Here is an 18820-nt window from a genome sequence, read left to right as displayed (position 1 = left end):
CTCGCCTCCTTTTGTGCCAGGAGGCGTTTGGCATTCCCACCCCGGGAGCCGAGACACACTTTATCAATCCCCCGCACCTTAAGTGAGCGAGAGTCACAATTATGAACATCCTTAAAGTGTCAGGGTAGTGTCTTCAGCTCCCGGGGATCTGTGGCTGTCCGTGCCGCACCAATGTCCCGTACGTGTTCCCGAACCCTGACTCGAAGCTCCGTAGAAGTTAGGCCAACATAAATCAAATTGCACCCACACGTGGCAAAGTAAACCACATGTGTGGTACTACAATAAATAAAATGGCGAATATCAAACTGGCGGGAGCCATCAGAGTTGGGGAACGACGCACACCGAAGGACATTGGCGCAGGCGACACAGTGACCACACGGGAATGAGCCCACCGTGGGACCGCGGGATCCGAATGGATTCGGCCGAGATGGAACGTAATGGCTGGCAACCAGCATATCCCTCAAAGTGGGAGAACGTCGTGGTGTCATGAGCGGAAAATCGCCTATCCGTTCCCGTAGAGAGGGCTCCGTGTTGAGTATATCCCAATGACGAGAGAGGATCCGCCGCATAGTTCCCCACTCATGATTGTATGTGGATATGTAGCAGATCCTATCCATCTTATCATGCTTAGAAGCAGAAGAGGGATAGATGAGATGCTCCCTAGGGGTATCACGGGCTCTCCTGTAGCCACGGCCGATCGATCGATTACTGTAGCCACGTTGTTGAAAGCGCTCAGCCAGATCTGCGGCCTGTTTCTCAAAACTAAAGTTAGTAGAGCATAATAATTTACAATGCAGGTCCTGGATACTAAATATGCTGATAGTCATTACATCGAATCCGGCTTACCTGGCACTGGTCACCTGTCTAATGTGTATTGGGGGCTACATACTCTCTCTGATAGATGGTATCAAGGGAAAAAAATGTGCATGCTAAATTTCATGCTTTCATGCTCATTTTCACCTTCATTTCTCAAAGGAGTGGCTTACTTACCTCTTCCTATTTAGAACACATGCACGATGAAGTCAAATTGAGCATGTGTGTATGGGCCGTCAGAATAAATGTCAGCAAGAATGCTGACACTGCCACTAATCACCCAGATGAAACATTGTTGGAGTATACAACTGCAGGCTTATACTGTGAAGGGACTATCTTGAGAAGACAGCAGATGGCGCTGTGTTAACTGTTATAGTGTGTTTATGTACAGTGGGGGAAATAAGTATTTGATCCTTTGCTGTTTTTGTAAGTTTGCCCACTGACAAAGACATGAACAATCTATAATTTTAAGGGTAGGTTAATTTTAACATTGAGAGATAGAATATCCCCCCCCCAAAAAATCAAGATAATCACATTGCATAAATTAGATCATTTTTTTGCATTTTGCAGTGAGAAATAAGTATTTGATCCCCTACAAACCATTATGAGTTCTGGCTCCTACAGACCAGTTAGACGCTCCTAATCAACTCGTTACCTGCATTAAAGACAGCTGTCTTACATAGTCACCTGTATAAAAGACTCCTGTCCACAGACTCAATTAATCAGTCAGGCTCTAACCTCTACAACATGGGCAAGACCAAAGAGCTTTCTAAGGATGTAAGGGACAAGATCATAGACCTGCACAAAGCTGGAATGGGCTAGAAAACCATAAGTAAGACGCTGGGTGAGAAGGAGACAAATGTTGGTGCAATAGTAAGAAAATGGAAGAAATACAAAATGACTGTCAATCAACATCGATCTGGGGCACCATGCAAAATCTCACCTCGTGGGGTATCCTTGATCATGAGGAAGGTGAGAGATCAGCCTAAAAATACACGGGAGGAACTTGTTAATGATCTCAAGGCAGCTGGGACCACAGTCACCAAGAAAACCATTGGTAACACATTACGCCTTAAAGGTTTAAACTCCTGCAGTGCCCGCAAGGTCCCCCTGCTCAAGAAGGCACATGTGCAGGCTCGTCTGAAGTTTTCTAATGATCACCTGGATGATTCTGTGAGTTATTGGGAGAAGGTGCTGTGGTCAGATGAAACAAAAATTGAGCTCTTCTGCATTAACTCAACTCGCCGTATTTGGAGGAAGAAGAAGGATGAGTACAACCCTAAGAACATCGTCCCAACCGTGAAGCATGGTGGGGGAAACATTATACTTTGGGGGTGCTTTTCTGCAAAAGGGACATGACGACTGCACCGTACTGAAGGGAAGATGGATGGGGTCATGTATCGCGAGACTTTGGCCAACAACCTCCTTCCCTCAGTAAGAGCATTAAAGATGGGTCGTGGCTGGGTCTTCCAGCAAGACAATGACCCAAAACATACAGCTAAGGCAACAAAGGAGTAGCTCAAAAAGAAGCACAGTAAGGTCGGGTCGTGGAGTGGCCTAGCCAGTCTCCAGACCTTAATCCCATAGAAAACTTATGGAGGGAGTTGAAGCTCCGAGTTGCCAAGCGACAGCCTCAAAATCTGAATGATTTAGATATGATCTGCAAAGAGAAGTGGACCAAAATTCCTCCAATCCTCATCATCAACTACAAAAAACATCTGACTGCTGTGCTTGCCAACAAGGGTTATGCCACCAAGTATTAAGTGTTGTTTGCCAGAGGGATCAAATACTTATTTCTCACTGCAAAATGCAAAAAAAAAAAATCTAATTTATACAATTGATTTTCTTGATTTTTTTTTGGATATTCTATCTCTCAATGTTAAAATTAACCTACCCTTAAAATTATAGACTGTTCATGTCTTTGTCAGTGGGCAAACTTACAAAAACAGCAAGGGATCAAATACTTATTTCCCCCACTGTACATGCAGTTCCTCTCTAGATTCTATCGTATGACCTCTTTGTTTTGTTTGGGTTAAGTTTCTTTCTTTAATCCTCCATGTTGTGATGATGCAGATAATAATTGCTGTATGTTCCAAGCAAACAGTTTATTCTCCCATAATGTCTGAGAGATGAATGATTCTGCTGAGAACTGAAAAATTTGCAACAAAGATAACACCTGTTAAATGCAAACTTTTAAAAAGGTCAGTGTTTTTGATTGAAGAACCCCCTTATTCTAGTATGAGAAATGAAAGATAAAGGCAAAAATTGGCAGAATATGAGAAAAAGCCACAAAATATAATTACGTGTTTGGACATCCTAGACAGCACTGTTGGCTCAATTGTAAGAAAATGGAAACTGCATCATATCACCTATACTCTGCATAGAGAAGGCCATCCCTCAAGAGTCTAAGAGCAAGAAAAGGACTTGTGAGGAAAGACACATGAATATCAATAATCACTTTGAAGGAACTAGTTTCCAAGACCAGTCAAGCACAAGACCAAAGACAGTACATGAATGCAGCCCCAGAACCACCATAAACATATGAATGTAGTGCCAGATCCACCGTCAGTACATGAATAAATCATTAAGCTAAGCACAGCGATCAATTTCAATGTCAGGTCAGCCCCATATACAATTGTATCACATTAAACTACAATTCACAGTATGTCTTTAACAATGGTAAGGATATACTGGGAGTTGTTAACAGTCATCATTAGTGATAGGTGAATCTGTGGATGTTCGGGTCCGGCGGGTTTGGCCGAACACGAACATCTAAAAAAAAGTTCAGTTAGGGTACCAGAATACTACCCGAACCCGAACCCCATTTATATGCGTGATAGTGCGGGAAACATGGGCTCTGATCGGCGGTAAAATCATTACCGCCGGTCAGAGCGCTGAAGCTGTGACTGTGACCAGCGGTAAAAAGCTTACTGCTAGTCACAAGCGTCGGCTGCTGAGAGAGTACTACCCAGGTCATAAAGGGGTTGTGCACTACCCCTTCTTGATCTAAATGTTAGACCCTGATAAAATAATAACACCTATACTCACCTTCTGTGACTGCACCGTTCCAGTGGTGTCGGCACTTGCGGTCCCGGGGTTTTGAGCGGTTGCTGTGACACTTGAGCCCTGCATCCAATAGGCGATGGCATCACTGTCTCCGCCTTTGTATGAATTGAACATGAAGAGGAAGTCCGGGCTGTGGCTGATCTCTGACTTCTTCGTATTCGATTTCTCAAAAGGCGGAGACACTGACACCAGCGCTTATTGGGCTCCAGACTCGCGTGTCACAACAGCACGAGAGCCCTAGGACCACGAGTGCCAACACCGCAGGAATGGCGACAGCACATGAGGTGAGTATAAGCTTTTTTATTTTATCAGAGCCAAGAGTGGGGCATGACTAGGAATTGTCAAAGTAGTGGACAACTTCTTTAAATTAAAAAGAACCTATACATATTTGGTATCGACGTACTCATACTGACCTGGAGAATCATATTGCCAGGTCAGTTTTAGCATTTAGTGAACATGGTAAAGAAAAAACAAACAAAAAACAATTGTGGAATTGTACTTTTTTTTTGCAATTTCACCGCACTTGGATTTTCCCCCCCCATTTTCCAGTACACGATATGGTAAAACCAATGGTGTCATTCAAAAGTACAACTCGTCCCAGCAAAAACAAGCCCTCACACGGCCGTATTGATGGAAAATTAAAAAGTTATGGGAAGAAGGGGAGCAATAACAAAAACGGAAAATTGTAAGGTGGTGAAGGGGTAAATTTGTGTCTTGACTTGGTTTTGTCTGTCTTATTTTTATGTTTTGCAGTATGGGGGGATTTTATGACTTTTTGACATCACAAAACTTTTGCGCAGCTGTAGCGCTGCACTAAGTGAAGTAAAAAAATGTTTGTTTTTTTGGCGCTGTTGAAAACTAACGTGCAACACTTTGAAGTTGGACCGGATTCGCGGTCCCAGTACAGACCACGATGGTCGCAGGTCTCCAGGCCCAAACTCCACAGCCTCACTGGCCTAGATCAGGCTGTTAGGTTGGGGTCAAGAGAATCGCGGTCACTCCGGAAACACGCGTGTGTGAATATGGCCTTACTGAAAGCATTGTGACTTTTGTTTTCATGTTAAAAAGGTGCAAAATTATCAGAGATAGAAACAAGCATCTTTTAGTTTTCTCCAATTCATCATTGTACAACAAAATCAGTTAAAAAAAAAAAGAGACCAAAAAAATATCCACCCCCCCTATAAAAATCGCAAATGATGAATCGGGAAACCTGGCTCACCCCCTCCGATATGGCCTCTCCTGCTGCACTTTCGTACGGTGGATTCCACCTTTCCCACACCCTCCGCCCCACTGGAAAGCATGGTGGAGGAATAGGTTTCCTCCTATCAGATAACTGCTCCTTCACCCAAATCCCACTGCTGCCCTCCGTTACTCTCCCCTCTTTTGAAGTGCACTGTGTGCACATCTACTCCCCCTCCAACTGGCTGTCATTTACCGTCCCCCAGGGTTAGCCAACACCTTCTTTGACCACTTCACCACCTGGCTACTTCATTTCCTTTCCACTGACATCCCCACTATCCTCATGGGCAACTTCAACATCCCCATTGACACTTCCCACTCATCTGTCTCCAAGTTTCTAGCCCTCACTTCCTCCTTCGGCCTTATTCAGTGGTCTTCCGCAGCCACTCATAAAGATGGCCACACACTGGACCTAATCTTCACCCGCCTCGGTTCCCTATCTAACCTCTCCAACTCACCTCTCCCTCTTTCTCACCACAACCTACTTACATTCTCTTCCCTCTCCAGGTCCTCATTCCCCACTCCACAAACTTGCACACCCTCGAAGAAATGTCAAACTCCTTGACCTACACTTACTCTCTGAATCCCTTCTCCCTCTTACAGACATTAGTTCCTTACATGATGCAGACGTTGCTGCCACTTTATACAACACCACAACAGCTGCAGCTCTCAATTCGGTCGCCCCCCTCTCACATACCAAAGCTCGCACAATCAACAGGCAACCCTGGCACACCAGCCTAACTAAAGAACTGTGACAGGCCTCCAGGGTCGCTGAGCGTAGATGGAAAAGGTCCCACAACAATGAACACTTTACCGCATTCAAACAGTCCCTCACTACCTTCAAGTCCACACTCACTGCAGCAAAACAAACATACTTCGCATCTCTCATATCCTCCCTGTCTCACAACCCCAAACAGCTATTTAACACCTTCAATTCTCTCCTGCGTCCCCCAGTGCCTCCTCCCTCTCCTCTTATTTCAGCTGAAGACTTTGCCTCATTCTTCAAGCAGAAGATTGACACCATCAGACAAAGCGTTTGCCTAAAGTCCCCACAGCCCCTCCTCATAACCACTCAACCCTCCACCTCCAAAACCACCTTCTCCACCATCACGGAAGATCAACTTTCCTCTTTACTCTCCAAATCGCACTTCACCACCTGTAAACTTGACCCAATCCCGTCCCACCTCATCCCAAACCTTACCACTAGCTTCATCGCAACCCTAACCCACCTTTTTAACCTGTCACTAACAACTGGCGTCTTCCCCTCATGCTTCAAACATGCCTCAATCACACCCATCCTCAAAAAGCCCTCCCTTGATCCTTCTCTGACTAGCTATCGCCCCATATCACTCCTCCTTTATGCCTCAAGACTACTGGAACAACACGTCCATTCTGAACTGTCCTCCCATCTCTCCTCCTGCTCCCTCTTCGACCGCCTCCACTCTGGTTTCCGACCGGACCATTCTACTGAAACTGCACTAACTAAACACACCAACGACCTACTAGCCGCCAAATCTAAGCGACACTACTCTGTCCTCCTCCTCCTGGACCTGTCATCTGCCTTAGACACAGTGGGTCGTTCCCTCTTACTTCAGACTCTCTCATCTCTCGGCATCACAGACTTGGCCCTATCCTGGATCTCCTCATACCTAACAGACGGACATTCAGTGTGTCCCACTCACACACCACCTCCTCATCTCGTCCCCTATCTGTCGGTGCTCCCCAAGGTTCAGTTCTAGGGTCCCTGCTCTTCTCCATCTACTCCTTCGGCCTGCGAGAGCTCATAGAGTCTCACGGCTTTCAGTGTCAGCTCTATGCTGATGACACACAGATCTACCTCTCTGGACCCGATATCTCCTCCCTACTAACCAAAATCCCACAATGTCTGTCCGCTATTTCATCTTTCTTCTCTGCTAGATTTCTAAAACTTAACATGGATAAAACAGAATTCATCATCTTTCTACCATCTCACTCAACCCCCCATCTGACCTATCCATCAACGTCAATGGCTGCCCCTTCTCCCCAGTCCCGCAAGCTCGCTGCCTCGGGGTAACCCTGGACTCTGACCTCTCCTTCAAACCTCATATCCAAGCCTTTTCCACTTCCTGCTGACTCCAACTTAAAAATATCTCCCGGATCCACACATTTCTCAACCATGAATCTGCAAACACACTAGTGCACGCCCTCATCATCTCCCGCATCGACTACTGCAACCTCCTGCTCTGTGGCCTCCCTTCCAACACTCTTGCACCTTCCAGTCTATCCTAAACTCCGCAGCCCGACTAATCAACCTGCCCCCCCCCGCTATTCCCCGGCCTCTCCCCTCTGTCAATGCCTTCACTTGCTCCCCATTGCCCAGAAACTCCAGTTCAAAACCCTAACCATGACATACAAAGCCATCCACAACCTGTCTCCTCCATACATCTGTGACTTAGTCTCCCGTTACATACCCGCACACAACCTCCGATCCTCACAAGATCTCCTTCTCTACTCCTCTCTTATCTCCTCATAGTAACATAGTAACATAGTTTGTAAAGCCGAATAAAGACTTGCGTCCATCAAGTTCGACCTGTTAGTTCCGTAATTGCTAAAGTTGATCCAGAGAAGGGCAAAAACCCCAAATGATTTAGCCAATCTTCACCTGAGGAAAAATTCCCTCCCGACTCTGAAACCAGCAGTCAGAATAAATCCCTGTATCAACCTACTATTTTATTTTATTTTTAAGTATATGCTGAAATCTGCCTGGTATCTAGAAATGCATCCAGTCCCCGCTTGAACTGGTGTAGTGAATCCGACATTACCGTCTCCTCACTCAGTGAATTCCATATTCTCACTGCTCTTACCGTAAAGAACCCCTTCCTATGCTGGTGCTGAAACCTTTTCTCTTCCAGTCTTAGTGAGTGCCCTCTTGTTACCGTAATATCCCTCCTTTTGAACAAATCCCGGGCAAGATCTCTATACTGTCCCCTAACATATTTGTACACATTTATTATGTCCCCCCTCAACCTTCTCTTTTCCAGGCTGAATAGTCCTAGTTTTGCCAACCTCTCTGGGTATTGCAGTCCCTCCATTCCCTTTATTAATTTTGTTGCCCTCCTTTGTACCTTTTCAAGCTCATTTATATCCTTTCTATATATTGGGGCCCATAACTGAGCACAGTATTCCAAGTGTGGTCTGACCAGTGCTTTGTACAGTGGAAGAACAATGTTCTCATCCTTTGCAGCTATACCTCTTCTGATACATCCCATTACCCTGTTTGCCCTTACAGCAGCGGCCTGACTTTGGGCACTCCAATTTAGTTTGCTATCAATCAAGATGCCCAAGTCCTTCTCCATCTCTGAATTCCCCAATGATTTCCCATTCAGTGAGTACTGGTGACTTCCATTTTTCCTTCCCATATGTATGACCTTACATTTCTCCTCGTTAAACCTCATTTGCCATTTAATGCTCCACCTACCCAGCTTATCCAAGTCCCTCTGTAGGTCTGCACTGTCCTCTTTTGTATTAATTGTTTTACATAACTTTGTGTCATCTGCAAATATTGATATTTTACTATTTATCCCGTTGACTATGTCGTTAATAAAGATATTAAATAACATTGGGCCTAGTACAGACCCCTGTGGTACCCCACTAGTGACGCTTACCCAATCTGAGTATATTCCATTTATAACCACCCTCTGCCTTCTATCCTTTAGCCAGTTAGCTACCCACTTGCAGACATTTTCCCCCAGCCCCATCATTCTCATTTTGTATACCAACCTATTATGTGGCACGCTATCGAACGCTTTTGAGAAGTCGAGATACACGACATCCACTGGTTCCCCCTGATCTACTCGAGAGCTAACCTCCTCGTAGAAGTCAATCAGGTTTGTTTGGCAGGAGCGATTCCTCATGAATCCATGTTGGTTCGGGATTAAAAGATTATTAGCATCAAGATGCTCCGTAATTGCCTCTTTAATGAAGCTTTCAAAAATTTTGCCCACAACGGACGTCAGACTCACCGGCCGGTAGTTTCCGGCGTCACTTTTCGCTCCCTTTTTGAATATTGGCACTACATTCGCCTGTCGCCAATCAAGTGGTACAGACCCAGTCTCAACAGAGTCCTTAAATATAAGATATAACGGTCTGTCTATCACATTACTTAGTTCCCTTAGTACCCGTGGGTGTATGCCATCAGGTCCTGGTGATTTGTTTATTTTAATGTTACTAAGGCGTTTCTGTACCCCAACTTGGGTTAGATTTGTCATACTTAGTGGAGGATTAAGCTTGTCACTTCTCATTTCTCCTGTTAGTTCGATTTCCTTTGTGAAAGTTGTCGAAAAAAAATTATTTAATAGATTAGCTTAATCTTCATCTTTCTCTATGATTTTGCCTTCCTCACTTTTTATCGGTCCAATATTATCCGATTTAATCCTTTTACTATTTATATACGTAAAGAACAGTTTGGGATTTGATCTACTTTCCCAAGCAATACGTTTCTCTGTTTCCTCCTTCGCTATTTTTATTTGTTTTTACAGGTTCTCGTTTTTTCCTTGTAACACATTAGTGCCTCCTTACTGTTTTCCTGTTTTAATCTCTTGAATGCCTCTTTTTTGCTATTTAACGCCCCTTTTACGTTCTTGTTCAACCATATTGGTTTCCTCTTATTTCTGGCCCTTTTATTCCCATACGGTATATACCTCTCGCACTGAGTATTCAGAATTCTTTTGAAGGTTTCCCATTTACTATTCGTATTCCTTTGATTAAGAACTTTGTCCCAGTCAATAAGTTGAAGGCTTTCTTTCAGCTGATCAAACTTCGCCCTCCTAAAGTTTAATGTTTTTGTTGTTCCCTTATTGATAACCCTACTGAAGGGCATTTTGAAGTCGATAATATTATGGTCGCTATTACCTAGGTGCCCCCCTATCTGTACCTCAGTTATTCTATCAGGCCTATTAGTCAATATTAAGTCCAACACGGCCTTCCCTCTCGTTGGTTCCTGCACTAGTTGGGAGAGATAATTATCCTTAATATTTGTCAAGAACCTTTTTCCTTTCTGAGATCTACAGGTTTCTGTTTCCCAGTCAATATCCGGGTAGTTCAAATCCCCCATTACAATCACTTCATTATGTTTTGCTACTTTGTCTATTTGTCCTAATAGCAGATTCTCATTCTCCTCTGTTATATTTGGTGGCTTATAGCAGACCCCCAGTAATATTTTATTATTATTTTTAGTTCCCTCTATCTCTACCCACATGGACTCGACCCCCTCTTCTCCCTCTCCTATATCTTCCCTTAGTCTGGGTTTTAGACATGACTTTACATATAAGCAGACTCCTCCGCCTTTCCCCTGTTTCCGGTCCCTTCTAAATAAACTATAATCTAATAAATTTACCGCCCAGTCGTAGCTATTGTCTAGCCAAGTCTCTGTTATACCTACGATGTCATACCTCTCCTCCGATATAAGCGCCTGCAGCTCATCCGCCTTATTGGTCAGGCTTCTTGCGTTGGTCAGCATGCAAGATAAAACGTTGGGGTTATTTAGCATCCTATTCTTCTCTAACGATCTAACTGTACTATCCCCACCCCCCTCTCCACCCTCATTATATTCACTTCTCCCCTTCCCCATTGCTTGCCTCACATCCCACCTATTTCCTTGGTTTCCCCCCCCCGTCTCTAGTTTAAAAACTCCTCCAACCTATTAGCCATCTTCTTCCCCAGCACTGCTGCACCCTCCCCATTGAGGTGCAGCCCGTCCCTACGGTAGAGCCTGTAGCCGACCGCGAAGTCGGCCCAGTTCTCCATGAACCCAAACCCTTCTGCCTTGCACCAACTCTTTAGCCACTTATTCACCTCCCTAACTTCCCGTTGGCGCTCCTGTGTGGCTCGCGGGATTGGTAGTATTTCTGAGAAAACTACCTTGGAGGTCCTTGCCCTAAGCTTCCTACCTAGGTCCCTGAAATCATTTTTAAGGACCCTCCATCTACCACTCACTTTGTCATTGGTGCCGATGTGGACCATGACCGCTGGGTCTTCGCCAGCCCCACCCAGTAACCTGTCAACCCGATCCGCGATGTGCCGGACTCGAGCGCCAGGGAGGCAGCACACCGTTCGGCGATCCCGGTCTTTGTGACAGATTGCCCTGTCTGTCCCCCTAATAATAGAGTCACCCACTACCAGAACCTGTCTTGCCTGCCCTACACTTCCCCCCTCCCCCTCATTACTGGAGCATACACTCCCCCGGAGGTCAGAGGATCTGTCGTGCTCCAATAATGCCGGTTCTGAACCAGCCTTCCTATACTTCTTCCCTCTATCCCTCCTAACTGTTATCCAGCTCCCTGCCTGTTCAGCCTGCACTTCCCCTCTATGCTCCACCCCCAGTATTGACCCATTGAGTGTCTGCTCGGTGAGCAGCAAACTCCGTTCCATGTTGTCGATGCTCCTCAGTACCGCTATCTGAGCACTTAGATCCAGAATTTGGGCTTCCAAGTGCACGATATGCTCACATCTCTCGCAGCAGTATGGATCCTCGAGCGGTTGCTCACGGAATGCATACATTGCGCAAGATGTACACTGCACGGCTCCGGCCAAAATGGACGTCATTCTAAATATGGGGATACAGTCAGTATATATATACAAGTACAAAACACAATTATTTATATATAGGTGTATGGACGGGGATCAATTAGGGATGTGCAAGTGTATCAATTAGATATCGGCGGGGGATCAGTTAAGTATCAAGTATGGACGGGGAATCAGATAAGTAGGTCAGGTGGATTAATTAAGCAAAAAGTAAAGTAAAGAAAGAATGAAATACAATCAGCAATTCAGTCCTAAGTCCTCCCTTCCAAACTCCCTGAATCCAAAGTCACTGAAAAACAAGTCACACGCTTACTTTCGTTCGCACTTAAGCTCCAGACACACGCAGCTCGTTCACACTTGCAAACTAAGAGATTTAAAGAGTTTTTTTTTTTTTCTTCCTTTTCCAGCAATGTACCCTTCACCTCAATGCACTTCCTCCTCCCACAATCGCATACAAGATTTCTCCCGTGCATCCCCCCTACTCTGGAACTCTGTACCCCAACATATTAGACTCTCACCTACCGTGGAAACCTTCAAAAGGAGCCTGAAGACCCACCTCTTCCGACAAGCCTACAACCTGCAGTAACCACCGCTCCACCATACCGCTCCACGACCAGCTCTACCCCCACCCATCCCCTATAGACTGAGCCCTCGCAGAAAGGGCCCACTCTCCTCCTGTACCAGACGGTGACTCGTTTTGGTCAAGATTATTGTATTTGCTTTTTGCTATGTATACCCCTTTTTCACATGTAAAGCGCCCTGGAATCAATGGCGCTATAATAATAAATAATAATAATAATAATATTGTGCCAGCTTTTTGTGGTAAAAAAAAAAGCAGCAAAATTAGTCACAGTGGGAAATATTTCCTCATAAAAACGATTGGCCACATTGTCCTCGGGGAAGTCCGTCACCTCCGCCTCTCCTCAACGGCGCGGACAGGTGCAGAGCTGGCAGCACCTGAGGGACCAGCGCGCTACTGAGGCAGTGACGTCACCAAGTCTGCGGTTTGTACATTATGTGGGCGTGTCCAGGCCTGGGCAGCCGTTGTGGGCGATGCCAGTCATTGGATGGGCGTGGTATTCGGGAGAGGAGGGAGTGACGCCGCGGGTCCTGGTGCCGCCCGCTCTCTGCGCTGCGGGATCCGGGATTGTGTTGTGCACACAGCGCACGGCGGACTCCGCGCTCCGGTAAGTGACTACCGGGAGGAGACTCCTGTCTGTCAGGCTGTGCGGGGGAGGCGGGGCGCCCGAGGCGGTGACAGGTCCCTGGCTGCGGGATGGAGGTGAGAGATCAGGGCAGGCAGGAGATCATGTTTACTGCAGGTCAGCAGCTATCAGGGGGCGCGCACATGTGTCACCCGCCGCCGCCCCCCGCTGCTGCACGGGGCCGGAGACACCGGCTGTACACGGCGGATGGTGTGCGTTGTCTGCTGCTGTGTGTAGTGTTGTGTGTGTATTGTATGTATGTGTGTATCATGTATACATTGTGTGTTATATGTGCTGCCCCCTGTGCTGATATAGTAATGTGTGTAGTGGTGTATGTACCGTGTGTGCTGTCCTATGCTGATATGATGTGTAGGTGATGCTATACTGTAATAGTATCATGTGTGTGTGTTTTTCTGTGCTAGTATCATATGTATAGTGTTGTATGTATTATATGTGTAATGTTTTGTGTGTTGCTATGTTTGTGTTATGTGTAGTGTTAGATGTGTATGTGCCGTCCTATACTGATCTCCGGTGTGTAGTGTTAGATGTGTATGTGCCGTCCTATACTGATCCCCGGTGTGTAGTGTTAGATGTGTATGTGCCGTCCTATACTGATCCCCGGTGTGTAGTGTTAGATGTGTATGTGCCGTCCTATACTGATCTCCGGTGTGTAGTGTTAGATGTGTATGTGCCGTCCTATACTGATCCCCGGTGTGTAGTGTTAGATGTGTATGTGCCGTCCTATACTGATCCCCGGTGTGTAGTGTTAGATGTGTATGTGCCGTCCTATACTGATCTCCGGTGTGTAGTGTTAGATGTGTATGTGCCGTCCTATACTGATCCCCGGTGTGTAGTGTTAGATGTGTATGTGCCGTCCTATACTGATCCCCGGTGTGTAGTGTTAGATGTGCATGTGTCGCCATTTACTGATCTCCGGTGTGTAGTGTTAGATGTGTATGTGCTGCCCTATACTGATCCCCGGTGTGTAGTGTTAGATGTGTATGTGCCGTCCTATACTGATCCCCGGTGTGTAGTGTTAGATGTGTATGTGCCGTCCTATACTGATCCCCGGTGTGTAGTGTTAGATGTGTATGTGCCGTCCTATACTGATCCCCGGTGTGTAGTGTTAGATGTGCATGTGCCGCCATTTACTGATCCCCGGTGTGTAGTGTTAGATGTGTATGTGCCGTCCTATACTGATCCCCGGTGTGTAGTGTTAGATGTGTATGTGCCGTCCTATACTGATCTCCGGTGTGTAGTGTTAGATGTGTATGTGCCGACCTATACTGATCCCCGATGTGTAGTGTTAGATGTGCATGTGCCGCCATTTACTGATCCCCGGTGTGTAGTGTTAGATGTGTATGTGCCGTCCTATACTGATCCCCGGTGTGTAGTGTTAGATGTGTATGTGCCGTCCTATACTGATCTCCGGTGTGTAGTGTTAGATGTGTATGTGCCGACCTATACTGATCCCCGATGTGTAGTGTTAGATGTGCATGTGCCGTCCTATACTGATCCCCGATGTGTAGTGTTAGATGTGCATGTGCCGCCATTTACTGATCCCCGGTGTGTAGTGTTAGATGTGTATGTGCCGTCCTATACTGATCCCCGGTGTGTAGTGTTAGATGTGTATGTGCCGTCCTATACTGATCTCCGGTGTGTAGTGTTAGATGTGTATGTGCCGACCTATACTGATCCCCGATGTGTAGTGTTAGATGTGCATGTGCCGTCCTATACTGATCCCCGATGTGTAGTGTTAGATGTGTATGTGCCGCCATTTACTGATCCCCGGTGTGTAGTGTTAGATGTGTATGTGCCGACCTATACTGATCTCCGGTGTGTAGTGTTAGATGTGTATGTGCCGCCATTTACTGATCCCCGGTGTGTAGTGTTAGATGTGTATGTGCCGACCTATACTGATCCCCGGTGTGTAGTGTTAGATGTGTATGTGCCGCCACTTACTGATCCCCGGTGTGTAGTGTTAGATGTGTATGTGCCGACCTATACTGATCTCCGGTGTGTAGTGTTAGATGTGTATGTGCCGCCATTTACTGATCCCCGGTGTGTAGTGTTAGATGTGTATGTACCGACCTATACTGATCTCCGGTGTGTAGTGTTAGATGTGTATGTGACGCCATTTACTGATCCCCGGTGTGTAGTGTTAGATGTGTATGTGCCGACCTATACTGATCTCCGGTGTGTAGTGTACAATGACCCGGTTACATTGGTGCGTTATTATTATTTCTGCCCGTCCTGTGCTGCGGTTACTTGGGGGCGCTGTAGGTACCCGGCGTCGTCCAGTTCTGTGTACACTGTCACACTAATGCTGGGTGTGAGCAGACAGTATGGAGGTCGCTGCTTGCTTTGGTCATTTGTACTTGTGTCTGTGACTTTGTCCTTTCCAGCGATAAATCTGCACTGACTATTCACCTCACTGCGGCCAGAACACCTTGCGCCTGGCCGGTGACCGCTGATGCTGGTGACAGTGTGCAGCGCCTTGTAACGCTTTCTACACGTCTGTATATGTCACGTACATCAGCGCTGTCTGGGTACAGTCACACGGGGGGCGCATCGGCCGTCCCATACAGTGTCACTTTGCAGATACTTGTTGGATATTTATCTATATATTCAGTGACTGGCTATGGCTGTGCCGGGTAACTAGCCGGCTGTCTGTGTGGGCACCTTGTCTTCTGTTATTTTACTTATTTGTTTTTTACATTTGTGGATTTGGATACAACATTTTTTTATTTTTTTTGTTATACAATGTCGACTTTCAGGAGAGTGGTAATAATCATTGTGATAGAGGTAAGACAATGTTCACACCATTAAATCCGACCATGCACTTTAGCTGTATACTGGTCAAACTCTCTGATTGTAAGAGGACTGGCCGCAATCTAATGTGTATGGGGGCATCCCGACTCCCCACTGGTAAGATGAGATAAGGATTGTGTAGTAAGGGCCCCCCCATACACATGAGACTAAAGTTGGCCGATACTGGCAGGACTGGACTACAGCCTAATGTGGACAGCGGATAGCTGGAGTCAGAGGGGGCATGAGCGGCTGCTGCACCATGTGGGTGACCTCCTCCTCCTCTAGTGGGCGCTCTGTCTCCTGTGAGACCCCTCTTGCGCAATGCTTTACTATACATCGCTGGAGTGGGGAGAATGACCTATAAAAGATAAAAAAGAGATTTTGGGTGGTCAGGAGCGAGCGCTGGCTAAAAAATATAGTCGGAAACAAACCTGGCCTGGAGTGCTGCCTGTAAACCGAGGTCTAGTGGTGATGAAAGCTGGAAAATGGGCAAGCAGATTGCAAAAAAAAATAGATTTGGGTATTGGCCACTCGTTTTAACTGCCCTCTTCTTTTGTTCCCTGGGAGATAAGCTGCCATCATAGTACTCCAGCTACCCTCGTCCTACCGAAAACGCATGCATGCACATTCAATGTGGGTGTGCATATAAGGAGGTAGATAGATCACAGCTCTGGTTAGTCTATAAACTGAGCTTATAGGTTATAATGGGTCAGATCTAAACGGGAGCAATATGCCCCAAATAAATTAATTACTTGGCTTTATAGGATGCACAGAACATCAGACAAGGTGGCTCAGTGGTTAGCAATGTTGCTTTGCAGCTCTGGGGTCAAAAATCCCACCAAGGACAACATCTGCAAGGAGTTTGTATGTTCTCCCAGTGTTTGCGTGGGTTTCCTCCGGGTTCTCAGATTTCCTCCCAAAGACTGATAGGGGATGTAGATTGTGAGCCCCAATGGGGACAGTACCCATAATGTCTGTAAACTACATGTGTGCGTAGATCAGGACCGAATCCATAAAATGTGAGTGTGACCTTTGAGTGCCGCGCTGTAGGTGGGATATGTGATAAGAGCGCCCAGTCCGTGCCAGGGTCAGGTCCACGCTCTCGCTGCACTCATGTCATTGTAGGTCTCTGGACGATAGTTAGTACTTTGGACTTTCCATACAAGAGAAAAGTATTGTATGTCTGTTCCAGAAAGCTCCATAGATGACATCAAATCATCATGGTGTCTGTAGTCCTTATTTAATGTCTCTGGTCGTCTTTAACATAGGAAATATCTTCTTTCCTTATGTTATGGGATATGTAACCTGTCAGGTTTGTAAACTGCATTAATGTCCTTTATTCAATTAGTCCAATAAGGCCATGTTCACACATGTACATCTGCAGGATGTGGAGGACCTTATACGTCAGAAGCCTGTGCCGTACTTCATACTACGTCTGTCTAAATTTTATATAGGTCCATATAGAGAGAGAGAGATTTTTTTTCTTTATTTTTATTTTCCTTATTGGCTTTTAATGGTACAGACGGGAAACGTACACGTTTTAAACGCATCGAAATGCACTGCGACACGTTTCAATACATCCTCCATTGAGAAAAAAATATATTCATATGTTATTTTGGAGTGGAGGGCTGCAAAAATAAAAAAGCGTGGTCCAAAAAATGCTGGAAAGAGTGGAAACTATGCAGATGCCGCCAGTACGGGGACCGTCCAATCATATCCAGTGGGAGTGACTGCAGGTTCTCTGCCTGGCTCAGTGAGTAAACGTCTCACTGGACTATTCATAGTTTGAGTATACAGTGAGCTGATGTATGTAAGTTGAATTCATTCAAATATATGTAGTTGTATAAAACAATACTGGAATACTTGAATAATAGACTAAAAGGTCATGGGCGCAGATTAGAAGCTTTGGGGGACCTGACAGGCTCCCTTAACTAAAATTGCAGTCTGTAATCTTCATTTACTTTCAGCCCCTCTGATTAGCAGTTTGCAGCCCGATCCAAGATTCAGATTTTTCTCTTGTGGGAGTGTCCCTCACAGTAATATGGGCTGGATGTGAGCTCTGTGTATATCCATACACAGCTCTAATGCTGCACTTTGCTTATTGTCTACAGCCTGTTTTCTGTGCTCTCCTCCTGGACATACTTTCCTCTTTCCAGTGCAGTTTTGTGTACTGCCTTCCTTCTGCTATCTCTACAATTGAGTGAAGGTAGGAGAGGAGCAAAAAAAGACTCAGAACCAGCATCTCTGATGGGTTAGTAACCTTTTTACAGGTCACCTGGCTAAAGAACTTGCAGAAACTGTGCAGCAAAAGTATGATAGAACTTTTTTAAATGGGTTGTCCAGACTTAGAGTAACTGCAGACTTGAGACCCATGTGACTGCAGACTTGTGAATCCTCACAGTGCGCGCTGTCAGGATTTTCTGGACGGGTGCGTGAGCAGAAGTTTGCAATTTGCATACATGTGGTCACATGCTGACTAGACATGCTCACTCTCGTTCAATGCAAGTGAATTGGTCACAGTCTAGTAGGAATGTGGCTGAAAGTATCCAAATCGCGTACTTGTGCTCACATGACCACCCGTTCCCGGCATCGGAGAATTCTGACTGTGCACGCTGTGAGGGTTCATAAGTCTGCAGTCACATAGTGCCTGCAGATTTGAACCCCAAGCCTTGACCACCCCTTTAATAAAGAAAATTGCTTAACTTTGTATTTAGGAAGCAAATGGAAAAAAAAAAATACAAAGCTGTACATAGCCCTTAAATTCTGTGTGTCCTGTCAAATTCTGTGAACTACTTTAGAAGGCTCTACAGCACTGCTCATCCAGAGCTCCTTGTTCATGTAGTACAATGTATATGACATTAACACTGCATAGGAGCAGAGGGTACAATCTAGACTAATATGCCTTTTTGGGTCTCTGAGCAGCTGGGTGATGACCCTATGGGATTTCTAATGGTGCCCGGCGGTGACTTGTGTGATTGATCTCTGCAGGCTAGTACTGTGATATTCTGACCTATCTACTATAGGTTTCTTCATATGCATTTGTTTATTCATAAAATCTGTGTTTTTTTTTTTTTAACCACGACTGTGTAAAATTCTTGTTTGCTATTATTTTTTCCACTAGGTTT

General features: G+C 45.7%; 1 protein-coding gene across 2 annotated transcripts in view; it reads left to right on the top strand.

Annotated features, from left to right (window-relative positions):
• Positions 1-12741: 12741 nt before the first annotated feature.
• The window catches only part of MPP7 (MAGUK p55 scaffold protein 7), a 381349-nt gene continuing 375270 nt past the window's right edge, over positions 12742-18820 (top strand). Inside the window, exon 1 of one of the 2 annotated variants that reach the window (XM_073677586.1) lies at positions 12742-12866. The gene's annotated coding sequence lies outside the window, so the exon portion shown is untranslated. Of the gene's footprint in view, positions 12962-18820 lie in introns of both variants that reach the window. The other variant, XM_073677588.1, reaches the window with a different exon arrangement.

This window comes from Phyllobates terribilis, unplaced genomic scaffold, assembly GCF_046119375.1.
Source record: "Phyllobates terribilis strain yellow unplaced genomic scaffold, ASM4611937v1 Scaffold_4__5_contigs__length_816908805, whole genome shotgun sequence".
NCBI classification, from domain to species: domain Eukaryota; kingdom Metazoa; phylum Chordata; class Amphibia; order Anura; family Dendrobatidae; genus Phyllobates; species Phyllobates terribilis.
The sequence above is the reverse complement of the archived record's forward strand: the minus strand, read 5'-3'. Positions and strand labels throughout refer to the sequence as shown.